We start from the raw sequence: 19,894 nt of genomic DNA on the forward strand, positions 1-19,894 counted from the left end.
TAGACTGTGGATTTGGATGTATACTACACACTAACTCCTTAATTGTTAACAGCGAGGGCTTGAGTAATTCATTTGACCTCTCTGCGTTTCAGCCTCCCTTCTGGAAAATGGAGACAATAAATCAGGTTTTTTGTAAGGATTAGAAGGATTTTTTTGTAACATATCTAGCAAATGATCTCACGTACAATAATGGACTCAATAAATATTAGTTCCTTTTCTCTCCCTCAAAGGCTCTTTTCTCTCCAGTAGGAAATGGAAACCATTTGGTGTTTCTGTTTATTTTATATCAAAAACTTAATAAGAACTACTGCATGACAAACATGCTTGCTAGGAATTAAGGAGGGGAATATGAATTATTAGCATCTGCCATGAAACTCAGGCTAGTGGGATATAAAGATGTATTATAAAAAAATCAGATAATGTTTTCCTTCTCCAATCCCTAACCTTCCCTCACAGGACAAAGAATTGCTTAGTGTCTTTGGAAGTAGATTTTGATCATGTCTCAGATTAATCAGACAAGCAGAAGACTTGAAGAGAGTCATAGACATGCCCAATGGGAATGTTTTTAGAGTTCCATTAAACCTTTTATTCAGGTCAAGTTTATAGGAGCCATAGTTCAAACAAACCTACCTCCACCAATTCCACATAAAACACGTTAGGGGAAGTATGTAATTCTGTTTGAAAAAGTCAGCAAGTATAAATGACTAATACCAGGTAGAAATTGAAAAGTGTGGATCAATAATATTTATTCAGAGCCTACTGTATTAGTAATAATAGCATTATATGTAATACTTGTATTTTAGAAACACTTAAATAGCCTTTTAATGTTTGATTCACATTGTAAAAGTAATATTTGCATTTTAGAAACAAATATGTAAGCAGCCTAATATTTACTGGCATTTACTGAACGCTTCATATATGCCTGGCTCTTTGCTAAGCCCTTTATTTGCATTAGCTTATCCACACATCAAACCTACAAGATGACTATTATGATTATTTTCATTTTATATGAGGAAACTAAGGCACTGAGAGGTAAAGGAACTTGTCTAAAGACTCAGCTAATAAATCTGGTAGCTGGAATTGTAACCCAGGCAGTTTGGCCCCTATGCTCATTACCTCTATGCTCCGCTGCCTCTGTATCTGATACTGGACACCACATGCAGCTCAACGTGCCTGATGCGATCTGCCAGGTTTTCTCTCCATCAGGACAACAAAGAGGAGAATATATGAACCGTGACCTCCAAGAACACAAGATCTAATTGAGAGACAAACTCACTGACAAGCGATTATGGTACTACCTAATAATTACTAATACACTGTTTATTTCCCCAGATGCTGGGCAGGAGGGGTGGGGATACTCAGGGTGAAAGATATAAACAATGCACTCAAGTAATGTACCCTGTATTACCTAAGGCAAAGTTTGCAAAACAGCAGCTCCAGTTTTGACTTTCAGGGTTTTTTTTTAAGTTGAATTAGTTGCCAGCATATGAAAATCAGATTTTTCATAAAATTCAAGATTTCTAGTTTCTTCTGAAAAACTAGAATATCTGATAATACTGGGTCCATAGTAGACGATGACAAAACTCACCCTGAGTTGAGCAGCTGGTACTGCTTTAAAAAGGGGATGGGCCCTTCTATTAACTATAGGACCCAGCAGTCATGCTGCACCCATTCATGGCACCTGTTCCCTGTAGGTGTATCAGTTTTGCAACCTGCTTTTTCTAAGGGTGCAAGCTTCCCCAGGGCTTCATTATTTATCTGGGTATGTAGTGGCATCACTGATACCTAAATAATTGGAGTAGCTTTGTCCTGGTCACTCATAATCAGAGACAGACTCACCATTGAGCTGATGAAGCATAAGCTCTAGGGCTCATCTCTTGTGTGACGCCCAAGACTCTGGGAAGGTTCTAGTAATGTGTTTACATAATCATGTTTTTGAAAAATTCTGGAAAAGTTGGCTATTTTAACTGCAGTTAGTTAATGCTGTCTCTGTTCTTAGTTTCTTTCCTACACACTCCCCTATGTTAGGAGTATTGGAGCGGCTGTGGGAATTCAAAATAAGTATTCTCTTCTAAATAAATATTCATTTTGCATCCATTTAAGCTTTCTTTTTTCTTAAAGAGGGCCTCTACATTATGTAAGCTTCAATCTCCCTCTGCCCAGGATGCTTCATTCAGACTCTAAAGGCAGTGTGTGCTGAGATCAGTTTGTATGCTTGTAAGAGCTGATGTTACATTATCGGGAATTTTATGAGCAGGTTGTAAACTCAGGCATTAGGAATGAAATTATATAAACTTACAATTAATTATATTATACAAGTAAAATGACTCCTCAAAACTTATCAATTCCTAATTATTTTACTACATTTTATTATTATCTGTGCTCTTGAGGTTATTTAAATCTCTCTTACCTGTATGGTACTATATACTGGGAAATACTATATAATGGGAAAGTGTACATCTCTTCCCAACTCCGTGTACAGTGGCATCCTGTTGATAACTTGAACTTGGCCATGATAAGAATATTTATACCATATAAATTGGACAACTACAAATCGAGGCTTTTTTTTTTTTTCTGGGGAATCAATTTTCACATGTTTACCAATATACCACTCTCCCAAGGTTGGCTGGTAATCGATACGGAGACTGCAGCATTGCTGGTGCCATCTTCCCTAGGGCAAGCAAGGACATAGATCCAAGCTATCGAAATGGCTCGTGGATACCTCATTATGCATTTGGCTGCTTAAAAATGTTTTCTCTTCTTCCCTTGTCGTAGATAAAGGGAGAAATCCAAGGATCGGCTCCTGTTCAGAAAATTTACGCTCTGAATAGAGGTATATTTTAAGTGTAGTGGGAGCATAGCAGAAGAGGTACCTAACTCAGCCTAAGAGGGAGGTAGTATTGTTCGGGGAAATACTCTGAAAAATAGGGTAAACCCCCAGAATTTTTGAATAAGATAAAAAAGTTCTACAATGCAAAATAGAAACTAATAAAATAATTAGGTTGACAACCAGTGGTGGATGACAGCTTTCTTTTATTGAGCTTTGAATGCAGTAGGCTTTTTGCTAAACATAGTAGTATTTGATTTCATTTGACTCTCAAAATAAATAACTCTTTGAGGTTGATATTATGCCCGTTTTACAAAAGGAACTAAAGGCTCAGAGAGTTAAAGCAATTTTAAAAGATCACTAGCTAGTAAAATGTTTAGTTAGAATTAGAACTTGGGTTAATCTGACTGTAGACCCCCAGCCAGCTCTTAAATATGATGCTATGCAGCCTGTGTGGCAAGCACAATGGACATGACACAAGAGCATTTTTCAAATAATTTGTGACTCATAGACTGTAAACTCTGATGCAATTAATTATCACATGTTCAAACTCTTGTAGGAATTTGTGTGATATCGAGTTAAGCAAACTTGAACAGTCAATATTCTGTGCCATACACCTGAAATAATATAATATTGTAAATCAACTATATTTCAATGAAAATTTTTGTGATCTTAAGCAAATTGATTAATCTCTCTTTGCTTCAGTTTTCTGATCCCTAAAATAATCCCCCCCTTAACATCGTTGTGAGGAATAAATCATACAATAAAATGCCTTGCATAGGGTCTGTTACACTGTAAGGGTATAACAGTATAGCTAACAGATATCAGAGGTTTTCTATCTGTCAAGCTCTACTCTAACCACTTTTCATATATTACCTAATTCATTCCTATCAGGCAAATACTATTATTATTTCCATTTTATAGATGAGAAAACTGAGGAACAGAGAGTAAATAAGATGCCCAAAGGCATAACACTTAGTAAGGGTAAGACTGAGATTCAGCCTCTGGCTGTCTGGCTCTTAACCACTATGCTACAGGAAATATTTATTATTTTATTATTACTATAAATAATAATACTACATTTGGGGTTAGAAGATTTTTTATTCAACAGTGAGTTATCATCATCATACTTGAGTTTATAATATAAAAAAATGTGGTTACAGCCTTAAAGCTGATAGGCTAGTTGGAAATTAGATTTGCAAATGAGCAGTTATAATACTGTGATATATATTATAGAAGAAGAGAAAACACTTAACGTTGTTGAAGACGTTTAGTATGTTCTTCACAGGGAAAACACAAGGTAACACTAAGAAAGAGAAGGCTCGTGTCTCATAGAAAAGTGAGAAAACAGGCATTAAAGGAAGAATATACAAGAGAAGAGACATAGAGGTATTCATTTATTTCTTTAACAGGTATTTGTAGAGCTACTACTATACCAGGCAAATTCTGAGTGTTAGAGATATAGTGGTAAATAAGATAGAAGCTTTCTGGAGCGCATCCAGTAAGAAATAGAATATTCAAGGGAGGACATGTAATTCAAGATAGTTGGGCCGTGGGACATTTGAGTGGGAGTGGTAGTAGATGGTGATGCTAGAAAGGTAGGCAAGATCCAAGTTAGCAAGTGCAGGGGGACAGAAAGACTCCTTGACTCTGGGTACAATCTCAGTTTTCCCCTCCCACTCATTTGCTGCCCAGAAGCTCAAGACCACTATTGATAAGAAATGAGGGTGCTCTTCTACAGAGGGCTGCTACTTTTGTAGGCTAGTATAATGCCTTTCACTGTTCCTCATTCCTGTTCGTACCTTTCTTCCCATATTTCTTTATAATTCTACAACTTCAAGAAAATAATTGAGTAGCAAGTGGGGAGGTGGCAGTAACACATCCTTGGAAATATCGACCGCTTGGGCAAAGCTAGGTCTGAAATAGGGGATCCACGGTGACAACATGTGTTAAAAATGAGAATTTATTAATATTATTAATGTATTAGTAGTATTAATTTCTTCTCCTTAAAGATACAAGGGAGTGACAACAATGGGGAAATTGAGATTTTGTTTCAGAAGGCATAGAAGCACTAGGTGAAGAATGCAAGATGAAGGATTATCGATGTTTCCAACTTGCCATTTTAACTACAGACATACGATAGAAATTTGAATCGCACCCAGGTGAACAGATTATTCAGCCAAGGAAAAGCCACATAGCAAATACCTACGTAAATGGGAAAAATAAATAAAACACGTGGCACTCATGGAAAAGATACTACCCAAGTGAGTGAAAAACAATATCCTTCTGAAAACTTAGAGGAGGAGTGGACCTCTGAAAATTATTTATTACAGGAGTTAGGAGATTATGAAAATTTTCTGAAGGCCTCTTAACTGTTAGTTTTTAAACTCTATTCTATGGAGTTGTAGGATTTTTAAACATTGTTCAGTGTTTCAGCAAAGATAACTTTCACACGAAGATGGAAACACATATATGGCATCATTCAAATGAAGTTACATAATAGGGAAATTCAGATTATTGGTGAAAAGCTCATTAACACCTGTGATATTGCTATTGTCCTTGAGGAAAATGTGAACAAGATGAGCAGTCTGATACAAAAGTAGTAACATAACTAATGTCTCGTAATAAAGCCCAGAGAAGAATACTCACAAAATAAACCTGAATTCATTTGAATGCCGAGATTATATGAAATTTTTGCAATTTAGCTAAGAGTATGATTTTTATGGATCGCTCCAGTTTTCCTTTTTTTAAAGCTATGGTGTCTACAGGAAATGTTGCTATTTTGTAAAACATTTGATATATAGTCAATATAACAAAAAATTTAAGGTGTTTTCAATGTGTTTTTAACCATCACCAAATAAGATGGAATATGTTCAGTGATAGCTGTATTGCTAATGGAAAAACAATGGCAAGAAAAATAGAAAGAATGGCCCCTTATAAAAGTAGTTTTTAAAATGTCAAATATTCACTGTATGTTGTGAAGACAAATACTAAGATGCCAGCATCTTTCAAAATAGTATTGATTGGTGTCATAAATCATCGTTTTATTTCAGCTCATGTTCACCCTCATTCTCCCTCTTTCCTTCTCTCTTTCCCCTCCCTCCCTCCATCTTTATTTTTCAAACTAGAGATAGGTTTATTTTCTGAGTGTACATAAGTAATACATGTTTATTGTTAAAAAAGAAAAAATATCAAGAGAACAGAGAAAAATAAGGGAGAAAACCAAACTATTGCCCACACAGTACCTCTGCTAATGTTTTGGTATTTGTAGTTCTAGACATTTTCTAAGCATATATTCCCAAACATTGAAAAACACATTATATTATAATAGGCCTTTTCAAATTATGATGCCAATGTGTGATTGCATTGTAATTTTCAACGAACACCTAATATTCCATTGATCGTCATAATTTAATCAATCCTCTATTGATTATTTAGTTTTTTCTATTTTTTATATTATAAAAATCAATTGCCACAAATATGTTTGTGCACACAGCCTTTAGCATTTATTTTACTATTCTTTAAGATAAATTACTAAGCGAAATTGCCACCTGAGAAGGTATTTACAGGATTTCTTGTTTTAATAATAATTTAAATATTTAATTGAATATATACATAACCATTCTTAGAGAAGAAAAATTAAAGCAATAATTTAACAAAAATCCCAATATCTGAAGAAAAATGTTTAATACTTGGAGAGCTTCCTTCTTCATCCCTAATATCTTTCTGTCTACATGGATAAGATAGATGGATATATCTATCTTATATAGATATATGGATATATATATATATATATGGATATATCTATCTTAGAGAGAGAGGTGAAAACAAGGGAAGGAGAAAGGATGGCTGTCTGGATATGTGGGAACATCTGGGAATTAGAAAGCAGATGAGAGTAAGTGAAAAGATACATTAAGCATAGATAATATCATGCTGTAAGGGCCTTCACAGGATTAGCAGACAGATCCTGGACTTGGCGTTAGCAGAGAAGAGGGCAGAGGTAAAAAGTAGATATGAAAATTGGGGAGCTAATTGAAGAACAACTGAAGTTTCTTTTCCTCCCAAACACCCCACCTACCACCACCACATACACACTTGGAGGGGGAGGAGGATGGAGCGGGAGCAAGGGTGGGGAGAGAGAGAGAAAGGGAATATGAGTATGAATATGAATGAAGAAGAAATAGGGGACCATTTAAGATACCGAAGTAACTTACATGATTTATTTAGGGGATAGTTGGTTCAACACATTCTTTGGGGAAAGGGCTAGTGTTGGATGTAATGAAAGGTGGTTGCTGGAAAGGGAAATTAGAATTCTGATGTTGGAAGGCTTGTCTAATGAAATAGACAAAAGCGTTTGGGGTTTCCAGTATGCATGTTGCTGACCCTAAGTCAAATCCTTCTCACCTGTAGCACATGAAGGTTTTAACACTGACATTGGCTTCTTTTTCTAATACCTTAAAGTAAAGGTGGGCAATTTATATGCCCTATCCAGACACATAGAGAGCTCCAAGTTAGAATTTGCACTGAAGGGTCATAATATCTATAACATTATAAATTGTGAACTTTTTCATTTTAAAATGTCTTCTACTTATTTTATATATTTTGTTTTGAGTACTGCTTGTGTAAAAAATAAAGTTGAAAATTATTTTTAATTCTAATTTTTCTAGTAGTTAATTTCAATTACTTCAAAATCATTTCTTAATTTATTTCCTTCTATTTATTAGTTGTGGTGAGATGATTTTTTTTTTTTTTTGCATTTTCCTTTTTTTCTCTTTGATGCAAGAATTTTAACCTGCTTCACCTTCCCTACTTGTTTACATCTTCTTGGTCTTTATTAAGAGCATTTTCAGTATGAGGTTATTGTTACATTTTTACACTAAAGGTATTTTCTTTCAAAGTTATATTTGAAAGAAAGTTTCTTTTCTTTCAGAGTAATATTTGACTTTTAAATTCCAATTTATAATTCCATTATAAATAATTGTTTATGTATTTCTGTATTAACTGGCTTTTTTCATTTTCAAATGCTATATTCCATGTTCTCTTCATTCTTGAACTTTCATTTTTTTACTTAATTTTCAGTAAGTTGGAAAAATATCAAAATGTTTTCTTTAGAAATGCCATGAAATACTCAATGTTGTCTGCTCTTCAATACATGCAAACATCTTTCTGATGCCCTTCAACACTAGTCAACATTTAGTTGGCTATAAAATTTGAAATCATGATTTTTTTCCATAAAACTTAGTGGGAGTTACTTCTTTGTCATTTGCTGTTTGTTGTGGAAGATATTTCTGAGATTAGCGTGATATTTTTCATTATATGAAAATATTATAAAATATATTTATAAAGTATTTTAAAATATCTCATTGTGTATCCTAGAAATATAAATAAATATACTCAAATAATACAGTTGATAATATGTATATAAGAGTTAAATTGATGGCCCTCTTAGGTGTAAAAAGTCACCTTTTCTGCTCTTTCACTACTTTTCAGAGGGAGCAGTCTTCTTGATAATTGCCTTCCAGGATAGCACATATTAGTTTCATCCACTAATGATAATTTTAAAATAGACTCCATCAAGTCAGTTTCTTTGTTTCTCATACAGCATCTTCAGTATGGCAAGTGCTATCTTTGTAATGGTTTATGAGGTTATTGTAACACCTCCACTTGCTGAAGAGCAAAACGTTTTTCTTTGCCTCAGACTCTATTTAAATTTCCTCTGTATCTGACTAAACAACGTTCAGGAAGGATATCACTCTATAATGTACTTTATCTGCCTAAAGGTTTTTAATGGACAGTTCTGTGGAGTCTGTGCAGTACCTTTTATGTCAGAACATCTACGAAGGTTAATTAAAACTACTAGTTTAATTACTACTGCCAACTCCTTTAAATGATGGGCTTGGTTTTGTTGTAAAAAGAGAGAATGTATGCAAAAATGCTTGTGAAGAGAGGCAGTGGGTGACGTAGTAGAACACAGATGAGCTTTGATATCAGAGGGTTTGGATTTGTAACAAAGGACTGGAAAATAGCTACTTGCAAACTAATAACTTTGTTGTTTTTTTAAATAAATAGGGACAATGAAAGTACCTACTTGATATACTTTTATGATAATTAGATTAGAATGTATATGAAGCACCTAGCACAGTGTCTGGTACAAAGTAGCTTTTTCATAAAAGTTAGTTCTCTCTCATAAAGGGACAGACATCCTATTAGCGGCTATTGTGCTAGAAAGATGAGTAACTTGATGGAGAAAAGTGGCATTTCCCAGTGAAACTGACCTCCATCTAGGCATTCCTCCTATAAAAGCCATGATTACTAGTAGAGGAAACCAATTTGTGCTACCCTGGAGGACAATTATTAAAACACCTTCTCTCTAAGAAGTGTAGTAAAATAGCGGAAAAGGCCAGTAGTGTCAGCCAGGAGGGCTGTCAGCTTAACTAGGCACTTTCATCTGAAGTAGTGACAATATTCTGAACTCCAGACCCTTGTTGACGCCCACTTTAACTCCTTAATAGCCAAACTGGGCTCAGTGAATCTCTAAAGACTGCTAGGAAGTAGCCACAAGATTCTTGGATGTCAGGTAGTTGTCATGTAGGAGGGAGAGCACCTCTGACTTTGGGGATGTGGGAGTGGGGAGATTGATTGCTTGATAATACCAGAGTCTAGGTGGACTTCTAAATGCAAAGAGACATCCATCCGGACGGATAAATCAAGGTCTTACTCCTCAACCCTTTCTAGTATCCTGTAATGGAAAGAAGAAAACTTGTCAACAGTAGATGACCATGTGAATTCATACTCTCAGCCCAAACTGCATATTGCTTATTGATCGTTTCATGTCTCATACCAAGCATAGTGTCTCAAGGCTTATGAAATTGTCTGAGATATGAAAAAAAGTATTGGCTCTAAAATATGAAAATTTAAAAATCTCATTTTGCTAGAGTTCTTGGGTATGCAGCATCGTTGCTGAGATGTCATGTCTAATTATAAATTAAACAAATTATGCAAAGACAAATCATTTAAAAACCTAAATTAAAAGTCCTTTAAATGTTATATAGCAAGACATGTATATTGACTGTGGGATATGAGTACATTCTAATACATTTGGTATTATGTGGGCTGGAAAGTCTAACATGGTTTAGAGCCTACCTAGATTTTAGAATTACTCTGTTGCCCAGCAATTCTATGTCCTTTGTAATTGAAGGCTCTAAAATTTTAAAACGTTTTACTATTTCTTTGTTTTTTTTAAATAATCTCTACAGTCCAGAAGCCTAAATATTATAGAATTGACTTCTTTCTGTGATAGAATGTATTAAGGAAAACTTGAACATATTCCCTAAGATTTCAGGTCCCATGTTGAGCAACATTTGTAGTGCATGAAAATAGTCCGCATTTCCTGAAATCTGAAAGGCTACAAATAATTAAATCCTTGAAATGAAATAATCACAAGGGAATCATCAGTTAACATGCCACCCGAGTCTTTCATTATAGGAATAAGCGTAATTTGGGACAGTGATTCAGGCTCTTAAGCTTGATACTTGCCTAATTTATCATCTTGTTTGTGACCAGATTAATTTGATGGGGGTCTGACATCTTGTCCAGGTTTTATAATATTTATGATGATTCATTTTTATAAGTTGAAAAATTCCACTAATTATATTGCAGAATTTGCCTGTTCATCCCTGTTTTGTCTTGGCATCAAGGAAGATGTTCACCAAAGTTTGCTCAGCTGTTCCATTACTGATCCCATGTCTCTGAATCTCAATATTTAATCCATTTGTCAGAATTCAGCTCTGGCTATAAATCACTGCTGTCAGGACTCCCTTTAAAAGCTCTTGTGGATACTGTTATTCATCCTTACTTTTCTGTCCTTGTCTGTGCCTCTTGGATCACTGGCTAAGCCTTGCTCAGGAAAACAGTAGCTACTCTAGGTATTTCCAGCAGAAAAATGTTTAATATTGGGAATTAGAGGCTCACACAACCATTGACTCCTGGGGGAACAGAAGTCAGGAGGGTAGATTTCAGGAAACAAGCCATCTCCTGATGCCCACGTTTCTGGATGCAGTTGCCACAGAAAAATAATACTCTCCTTGTCTTGTGCCATCCAAATCTCCTGCAGGTGCCTTTCACTAACAAGATGTAGATGCAACTCTGCTGGCAATGGAGTCTGGGAAATGTAGTTTCCAGATTTTATGCCATCATCACACAGGGGAGAGACATAGAGGGGTGGGAATGGTTCCTAAAGTCAACAAACTATATCTGGTTTACAAGTATATCAATATTATTTTTGCCCAGTCATTCAAAATATATTTGAGAAATAACTAAATAAGCCCATGTTTATCAAACTGGACAGCATCAGAAATACTGGTGATCTTTATAATCCTTTTTTGTCAATCTTTCAGTCTTATAAATATAATAAGCAAATTTATATTATATTCTATATCTTATAAAAACCAAAATCTCCAGTCTTAGTGGGTCTGATTTTTGCACTTTGCTTTTTCTTAGTTCTTCCTCATGATTTACTTGTCTTATTCATACATTTAGTGATTTCCTTTTTATTGTGAGCTCATGTTTTTTGGAAATTTGGTACCTATCTTTATGGCGCACCGTTCCTTTGAGAATTTGGATTTGCTTTTGCCAAGAACCCAGAGACACCATCATCCTAGTATTAGACAGTCTAATTTTTCATCTTGGGTTTTTTCTGCCATACAGATAGTGCGAATTTAGACCCCAAACCCACATGAAAACAGACAAATGGTTAAGCATTTGGGGGTTTTGTTTGTCCCCTCTATTCTATGCGAAATTGTGACTAAGACAAACAGGCATCCCTACTGTTTTTTACTGATTTATCCACTGAAGTTATGCTCCTGAGGAACTCTACCTATATGAGGGATCTTTAATCTGACATACCATCCTTCTTGGATCCCACACATGTAGCTCTTAAAACTCAGGCTTTAAGTCACTATTCAAGAGAGCTTACTGTGTTGGATTTGGAGTCTCTGTTTGGTATAGCTGATTTTGTCTTTTACGCTTTTAATAGAGATTTTATTTCTTTTTCTTGCAGTATTTCCTTGTTATCTGTTTTCTTTTCATTAAGACTCAAGTTTAATGTATCTGAACAAATACTCCATTTGTCTGAGAGGCCTTTCCTGACTCCATAATATAAGATGCTCTCTCCCCATTCTCTTTCTTTTACATGTTAACTCATTTTATCATACTTACAGTAAACCATCATTATCCTGTTTATACTTTTTGCCTCTTTGTTTATAGTCTGCATCTCCCAACCCAGAATGTAAGTTCTATTAGTGCAGGGACACTTTCTGCCTTGTTCTCCCTTGTAGATGTAGTACCCATCCCAGTGGTGACTTCACAGTAGATGCTCAGGTCTCCTAGAATCCCTTCTACTATTTCTGTGTGCCTATTCCCCTAGCTACTCTGTGCTTTGCTTCTAACATCTGCATAGCGTCTGAACCCTTTGGCTCTCGGAACTGCTTTGCTGCGCACAGAGGGCTGTAACAGCCTGGGAATTTACATCACTACTCTGGGTGAGCTTTGGCCAAAGACTCTGTAAGAATAATGGAAGTGCAACTTACACTTTGGGCTGAAACTTAGAGCTTGCTTGAATTCTCCCCTTTCCATCTCTGGCTTTCACCACTCCTCCTCTGGTCTTCTCTGGGAGCTCTTTCTTAACAACACACTTGCATAGGAATTCTCATTTCAGAATCTGCCTGTTAATATTTATTGAATCAGTTGAATTTTTCACTGTTACCAAACTCTTGTCAGACTCTTGTGCCAGCTCATGTTTTATCTCTTGTTTTAAAGAGTATTTTTAAAATTTTATTAAAGTCACAAGGTAACTCATTATTTAGCATACTTAATAGCAAATATTTTTCTGCTTTTCAAGTGTAAAGCTGTAGTATAGAATATTCTTATGTCCTTTGCTCTGGGGTTTTGTTAGTTTCTTTACCTGTCATTGAATGAGAGACATTCTTCAATCCATGCCATTTAACAGGGTGGACTGATCATCGCTGGTTGCTCTCCATGTTCATCTGGTTGCCATTCTACACAACCTTTATGGTCTAAATCAGAAGGCATTTGTATGTTCAAAGCTTCCACTTGAATTCTTCAGTGCTAACAATTATTATTTCTTGTTGGTACTAAAACTGGAAAGGGCCTCTGCTGCCTGGGTAGTGATACATGAGGTGTTTGTAGGTAGAAGGGAATAAATTGATTTGTTGATAATTTCATGGAATCTATGCTTTATCATTTACTTCATGTCAGACACTTTTCTCTCCCTGAAGAGAAAACAATTTTGACTCATTATCCCAATTTAGAGTTCAAGTTATTGTAAGTACATTGTGCTGCTCTAGATTTCCCTGTTTCTATCACCCATCCTCAATACTTGCAGAATTGCCTTCTTTAAATAAAATCCTCTTACTTCTTCCCCTTAAAGCCCTTGTTAGATAGATTTCTTCATAGGAGAAATTCCATATTTCTTGTCCAAGTTTACTTTAAAATCGTTTCCCAAATCCCTTCTTTAGCCCCTTCTTCTCCTTCTCTAACATTTATTCTAAGCTCTACTTTGATTAAATGTTCACCTTCCTCCCATTTGCTTTGCTCTTTCTACTTAATCATTAATTTATACGTGTTCCTTCTGCCTGGAAAGTGATTCCGTAGCTTTTTTACTTGCCACAATCCTCATCAGAGTCCAAATTTCAGTTCAAATTCCATTTCAATAACATTATACCCAACCTGTACTTTCTACCACCATCACACAGTTCATTCCCTTCAACTAAGCCCCCTACCTCTCGTGGAGGCTGTGCTTTTTGCTTAGATTCTCCTTTAGGACTGAATGAATTATTTCCCCGTGCTGCGGAGAATGCTGCCACTGACAGCCTTTAGCTGTCAATTCTCTTATCTGCAAAGAGCTGCTTCACTCAAACTCTTGCATCCTTCTCAGGGACTGACTGCATCCAATGACTTGTTGATATAACTGGGGTTATAAAGATCCAAACTCTCATTCCTGTTTAGGACAACTCTGAAGGGCCATGCCATCTTCAGAGCTCCCTTTGGGAGAACAGCTGAGAACACTGTTGAGACTACATGGCAGACCAGCCTTTTCCTGTGTCAAATCTCTCTTCCTTCCCTCCTCCATAGCTGTTTATCTATAGAGCTCTCCCTAATAAAATTCTTGCATAATCAAGCTCTCAGAATTAGCATCGCATGGAAACTATCCTGTAATACCACTATTAAGGTTTATCGAATTTAATTTTTATTTGTTGCCCATTGCTTTCTCCACTTAAGTGTGAACATCTTTAGGATGGCACGGTGATGCCCTTTTTTATTTCCTAAACATTTAGCATAGGCCCTGACGTATAGTGGATGATCAGTAAGTATCTCCAAAATGAATGGATGAATGTTCTTTTATTCTAATTGGATAAGAAAATAAATTTTGTCTAGTTTTTCTCCTTATCATTTCTATGAGCTTATATGCTATCATTAGCTTGGAAAAGTTTCTTATGCCCAATATTAGTTATAGCAGTGTCTACAATGTATCACAATGATTCTGCTTTCCCCTTAAATATAATTAACTGGATAACATTGAATTTATTCATCTAAGATTAAAACAAATGATCCACATAGGAATAAAATCTCAAAATCCATATGAACAAAGAATTCATTTTTTTCTTCCAGGAAAAAATCTGCAAGTGATTTCTTTCTGAAGTTAAGCTTATTATTTCTTTCTGAATATTTTATAATATTTAAATATAAATCTTTATATTTAAAGAAAAGCTATTTGTTTGTATAAACTAATGATACAGATGACTTGAATTACTTAGAAAGGCTTATGCTTTTTGTTAAGTTACAGATTTCCATTAGAACTTTTTGAAGGACTACACTGAGGTTTATTCTGTACTTGAAAGGGCCTCAACATTTACATTTACTCAGTGTATATGAGAACATATGCGTTCTTCTCTATTGATAGAGATATACTTTAGAGAAGGAATGTTAGCAAAAGGTATCTAATTAGGACTCAGATCGCATACATTTGATCATCTTTTTCCTCTTAGTTCCTGTTTCCTTTTCTGAAAAATAAGCATGGTCACACAGGCTTACTCGTTTACTGTGTGTCAGGGTTTCTCACCTCAGCACTGTTGATATTTTGGACTGGGTAATTCTTTTCTGGTGGGGGAAGGAATTGTCCTGTGCATTATAGGATGTTCGGTAGTATCCCTGGCCTCTAACCACTAGATGCCAGCAGCATTCCCAGACTTGGGACAACCGAAAGTGTTTCCAGACTTTGTTGTGTCCCCTGGGGGACAGATTGTCTCCAGTTGAGAACCACTTCTCCTTGATCGAGGTGATCTGTCTTTCACCCTCAAATTAACTGGAACTATTCTCTCTAGAGTCATCAGTAAAATTTCAGTTGCCATATTAATGATACTTTCTTGGGTCTTTTTTTTTTCAATCTTAATGCTTCTGATTTATCCCAGAGCATATTTTTAAAAAGTTTCTATTTGTGATAGTCACCTAGGGGACTGTGATTCTAAAGGATAAATTTGGGTTCGTCCTTGAATTGGGAACTTCCCTGTAGAATAATGGTATGCTTTTCTCCCCTTGAGGAAAGTATCAAGGATTACGTTATATTCAGGGCTTAAAATGTGACTATTTGGCACATAAAATGTACCTTAGGTCAGAGATAACTTTATACACATCAGAACAGTCTGTCCATAGAAATATTTTCTCTCTCTCTTTGTAAGTAAGCTAAACATTATCTTCCTACCCAAGATGACGTAGGTGATTCAAAAATGATTAGGAGCCAGTATTAGTTTCCTATCACTGCTACAAAAATTATCACACATTTATTGACTTAAAACAACACAAATTTATTATCTTACAGTATGGACATCAGAAATCTAAAATCAGTCTCACTGAGCTAAAATACAAGTTGTCAGCAAGGCTGGTACCTTCTGGAGGCTCTAGGGGAGAATCCATTTTCTTGCCTTTTGCAAATTCTAGAGGCTACATGCTTTCCTTGGTTCATGGATCTTTCTTCTAAATGGAGTCACTCCAACCTATGCTTCCATAACCACATATTCTCTATCACTTAAACTCTACTGCCTTTCCATCTTAAGGACCCTTGTGGTTACATTTGATTCAGCTGGAAAATCTAGGATGCTTTCCCCATATCATGATCCTGAACTTAGTCACATCTGTAAAATTCTTTTATTCAGGTAAGGTAACATATTCATGGATTCCAGGGATTAGGACTTGGCCATCTTTGGGGGACCATTATTCAGCTTACCGCAATACTCTACTCCTCTGACTGGTCCTCATATACCAAATGAAGAGAGACACACTTCTGATAAATCAACTTTGGGAAATATGAACTATTTATAAACAGATGTGCTTTTGATGAACAAGAATGGTCATAAAAAGGAGGGAGTGGAGAAGAAGGTGCCCAGTCAGAGTTTTGGAATTACTGCAGGGTATATCTTGCTTCAAATGATGTTTTGAGTCTCAAACTTAACCCCCAAATATTTCCCCCTTGAAACAAGCCAAGGACCCAATATACAGGAGTCTTGGCACAGAAAAATCGTGACTCAAAATGGGTCAATAATATAAAATCTGTCAATATACACATTTGTCACATTTTGTGACCAGAGGAGGGAGAACAAAAGAGGGATCATTGGGACCACTTTTGTGAATTTCGGTTATTCTTTCAATCAACCAAATTCTCCACATACTCTGTTCACTCTCAGGGGACTTGGTAATTGCCTTGGTAGCTGATTTACATACGATACCAACTGTATGTCTGTATGTCTCTACATCTCCAAACATGGATTATGTGTACGTATGTAAGTGTGAGATAGTGTGGGTGTGTGGGTGTATCCCACTAACTCCTTTGATTCATTGGTCCTTAAAATTCATCCTATGTCTAACTCTAAACTTGCCTTTTTCTGTCCCAGACAGTACCTTTCAACCAGCCTAAAAGCTACTACTTTTAACTCCTTAGTTTTATAACTAATAAATCTCTAAGAGCTTTTTATTTTAATTATAATTTCACAAGCATCTGTTCAAGCCTGTACAGTCTTCTCACCACTTTTGCCTGAATTATTAGTCATTTACAAGATCTTTTACCTAAAATCTCATCTCTTTTCTGTTCTCCTACATACTGTTTACTAGATTAACACACTTACATCATCCTATTTAATCTGCCATCATTCCCTTATTATGGCGTGAAATCCAAATTCCAAAACCTTGAATTTAGAACTTTCCAACGTATAATTACAACTCCTTTTTCCAACAACTGCCTTTCATTACATCAAATATAAGTCCTTGCTTCAATGGATGTGTTCCATCCACAGTCTGCTAAATGAATCATTTAAGTACTGAGGTAAATTAAATGGTCAGATTGTTAAATCACACACTCTAGAACTGGAGATTTTACCTTGTATCAGACTTGACTAATAACTCTAAGGACACAGACAATTGCTAGAGACGGGAGAAGCATGAAGTCTGAGACTGCTAGTGCGACTGCCAGGTTCTTCCTTTCTATATTAGTATTTGTCCTGGGATTTTACATGCAGATTGTCTAAGTAGTACATATGAGGCATCCATTACACAGCGAGTTTTTTCAGTCATAAACATCTCCATTATATACTATGATAATTACATAGCTAACGCTGTCATTTTCCAGTATGCTGTGCTGCATAAATAAAAAACTTCAGATTTGCTCTAGAGAGACCAAGTACATCCTGACAAAAAGCACCCCACAGAAAAGAACTCCCCATTAGTTCTCCGTTAGTAAATACCATTAGGTGGTCTGATGAGATTAGCATGTTACAAGGAGATTCTTAATGGTTCCTTCTTTTTTCCCTTTCTCTCCTGAAGGTATCCCTAGACCAGATCCTTACCATCTCCTTCCCTCTACCCTTTCTAAAACTTACTCCTTCTGTCTCAAAGTCTCTCTCCCCATTCTACTATCTATAAAAACCCAACCTCAGTCCCAGTTACTCTGTGATGGTCCCAATTTATTCTATCGCCTAGTAGTTTCTTTGAACTTTGAATTACTATTTTATTTGTTACATTCACACTATCATTTAGCATTTATACTAGAAAGATTACAAAATTAATCTAATCATCAGAAAACCCTGTATGTTATTTTCATCCTCATCATGTAAAATCATTAAGAGACTGAAAGTCCAAGCAACTTGCTTAAGATCATGAAAGTTGAGGAGCTGGTATTCGAACCTGGGTCCGAGTTACACTTAGCTTTACATTTCCTTTAGGGCAAGAATACGAAATGGGTGAAACTTGTCTCCGAAGCCCACCCCCGTACCCTGCCATCACTCCTGCTAATAGTTTTAAAGGTATTAACTGACAGATTCCTAAAACATCACTCCATGCAGGGTTTGTTAACATTTTAAAAATGAGTCATTTAAAAAGACTAGCCTTTAGTTTTTGGCTCTTTGCCTTGCTATACAGGTGGGGGATGGGAGTGAAATGCACAAGATAACACTCAAACTTTGTTTTCTGTCACTCTTCCTCTCCCCTCTCTGCTCACATGAAAAGGTGAAGAAAAAGAGTCTGACTATAACACTTTGGTTTTACAAAATCTTATTTAACGTGTGTTTTTCCTGTAATTATAAAATACTAACATCATGCTGAATATGATCGGAATGCCTTATTAATTCCCACCTTTTTCTATATACCATCCAATTCTGTAAAGGCTAGAAACTAAAGACTGTATTTCCCAGACTCCCTTGCAGCTGGGATTCTACATTTGAATTAGCTCCCTTCAGCTAGATTCACTCATTAAGAGACTTAGAATGCAGACTTCAGGCAGAGGCTAGATTCCAGATGCCCTTTCTTCTGGCCTGCAGAGGTTGTGAAGACAAGAGAGTGTCTAGAAAAAGCTCTGGCAATCAAAATTAGGGTTTCAGAATGAAATAACCAACTTTGTGGTTATGCAGAGGCAGTTATCCAGAGGCAGCCTCCTAATCCTTGGATCACATCTTTGGTAGCATGTTTTTAAATCCAAGAGTTTGAGTGATGGCCCCTGATTTCTGCTTCCAATGATTTCATAACACCTAAGACCCTGATTTAAATCTTTTCTTTCTTAAAATAACTAGAATGATTTGTGTTTCCTGCTAGGAATCCTGACTTATACAAACACGAATTATAAATACTTTATGGCAGCAGGTTTTTTTCCTTGTTGTCCCTGAAGTTTAGAGGGTAAATCTTACGCCAGTGAATTATTTACACTGAATAGCTACAACTACATAGTAATAAATTCTCAGTATTGCCAAAGATGGTATTAAAAAGCCTTTCTTTAAATCATGCGCTAAAAAGTGCTGTTGCTGTTTAGCTTTCAGTGCTAAAGTTTGTTCCAAGAAGAGGTTCCTGTGATGTTTTTATCTTCATTCCCTCTTTTGACATCACTTTTTGCCAATGTTAAACTGGAGTGAGTGAGGGAGCAGGCTTAAGAGTCAGAGAACAGAGGTCAGATGATTGGCTTGAAGTACACAGCTCAGCTTCTAACCACTTGTGTGATCTCAGGTGAGAAAATTCCTCATTCTCAGGCTGCGTTTGTATCTGAAAAATGAGGACACCCATAATCTCTGAGAGCAAGATACACAATCCCACGTGATCACTAACAATGTGGTCACTGGTTAAGCTGGCATGTGAATCCTGAGTATCTGTGAGTGTTTGCACTGATTAATTTTTGGTCAGTTTCATGTGGCTACAGATACTGGGGTAAAATATTGTTTCCAGCTGACCTTCTGAGACACTGCAGTTGACTTCCACTCCTCCATTATTGGAATATAAGACAGATCAGTTTGCTTCACAGCCTCTACTGATGAAACCCATAAAAGCCACATTTGAATAGGGTTTAGCTGTTATTAGAATGCCAGTTGTGATCCCAAATATTAGCATTCTTCTGAAATTCCATTCTAGTTACAAAGCAGAAGCATCTGGTAATCAAATTTAATTATTAACAAAATCATGGTTTTTGCCAAGATTATCTGGATAGATACATTTTTAACTTGCTCTAGAGCAAGAATAATC

Source organism: Camelus ferus, chromosome X (genome assembly GCF_009834535.1).
Source record: "Camelus ferus isolate YT-003-E chromosome X, BCGSAC_Cfer_1.0, whole genome shotgun sequence".
Taxonomy (NCBI): Eukaryota; Metazoa; Chordata; class Mammalia; order Artiodactyla; family Camelidae; genus Camelus; species Camelus ferus.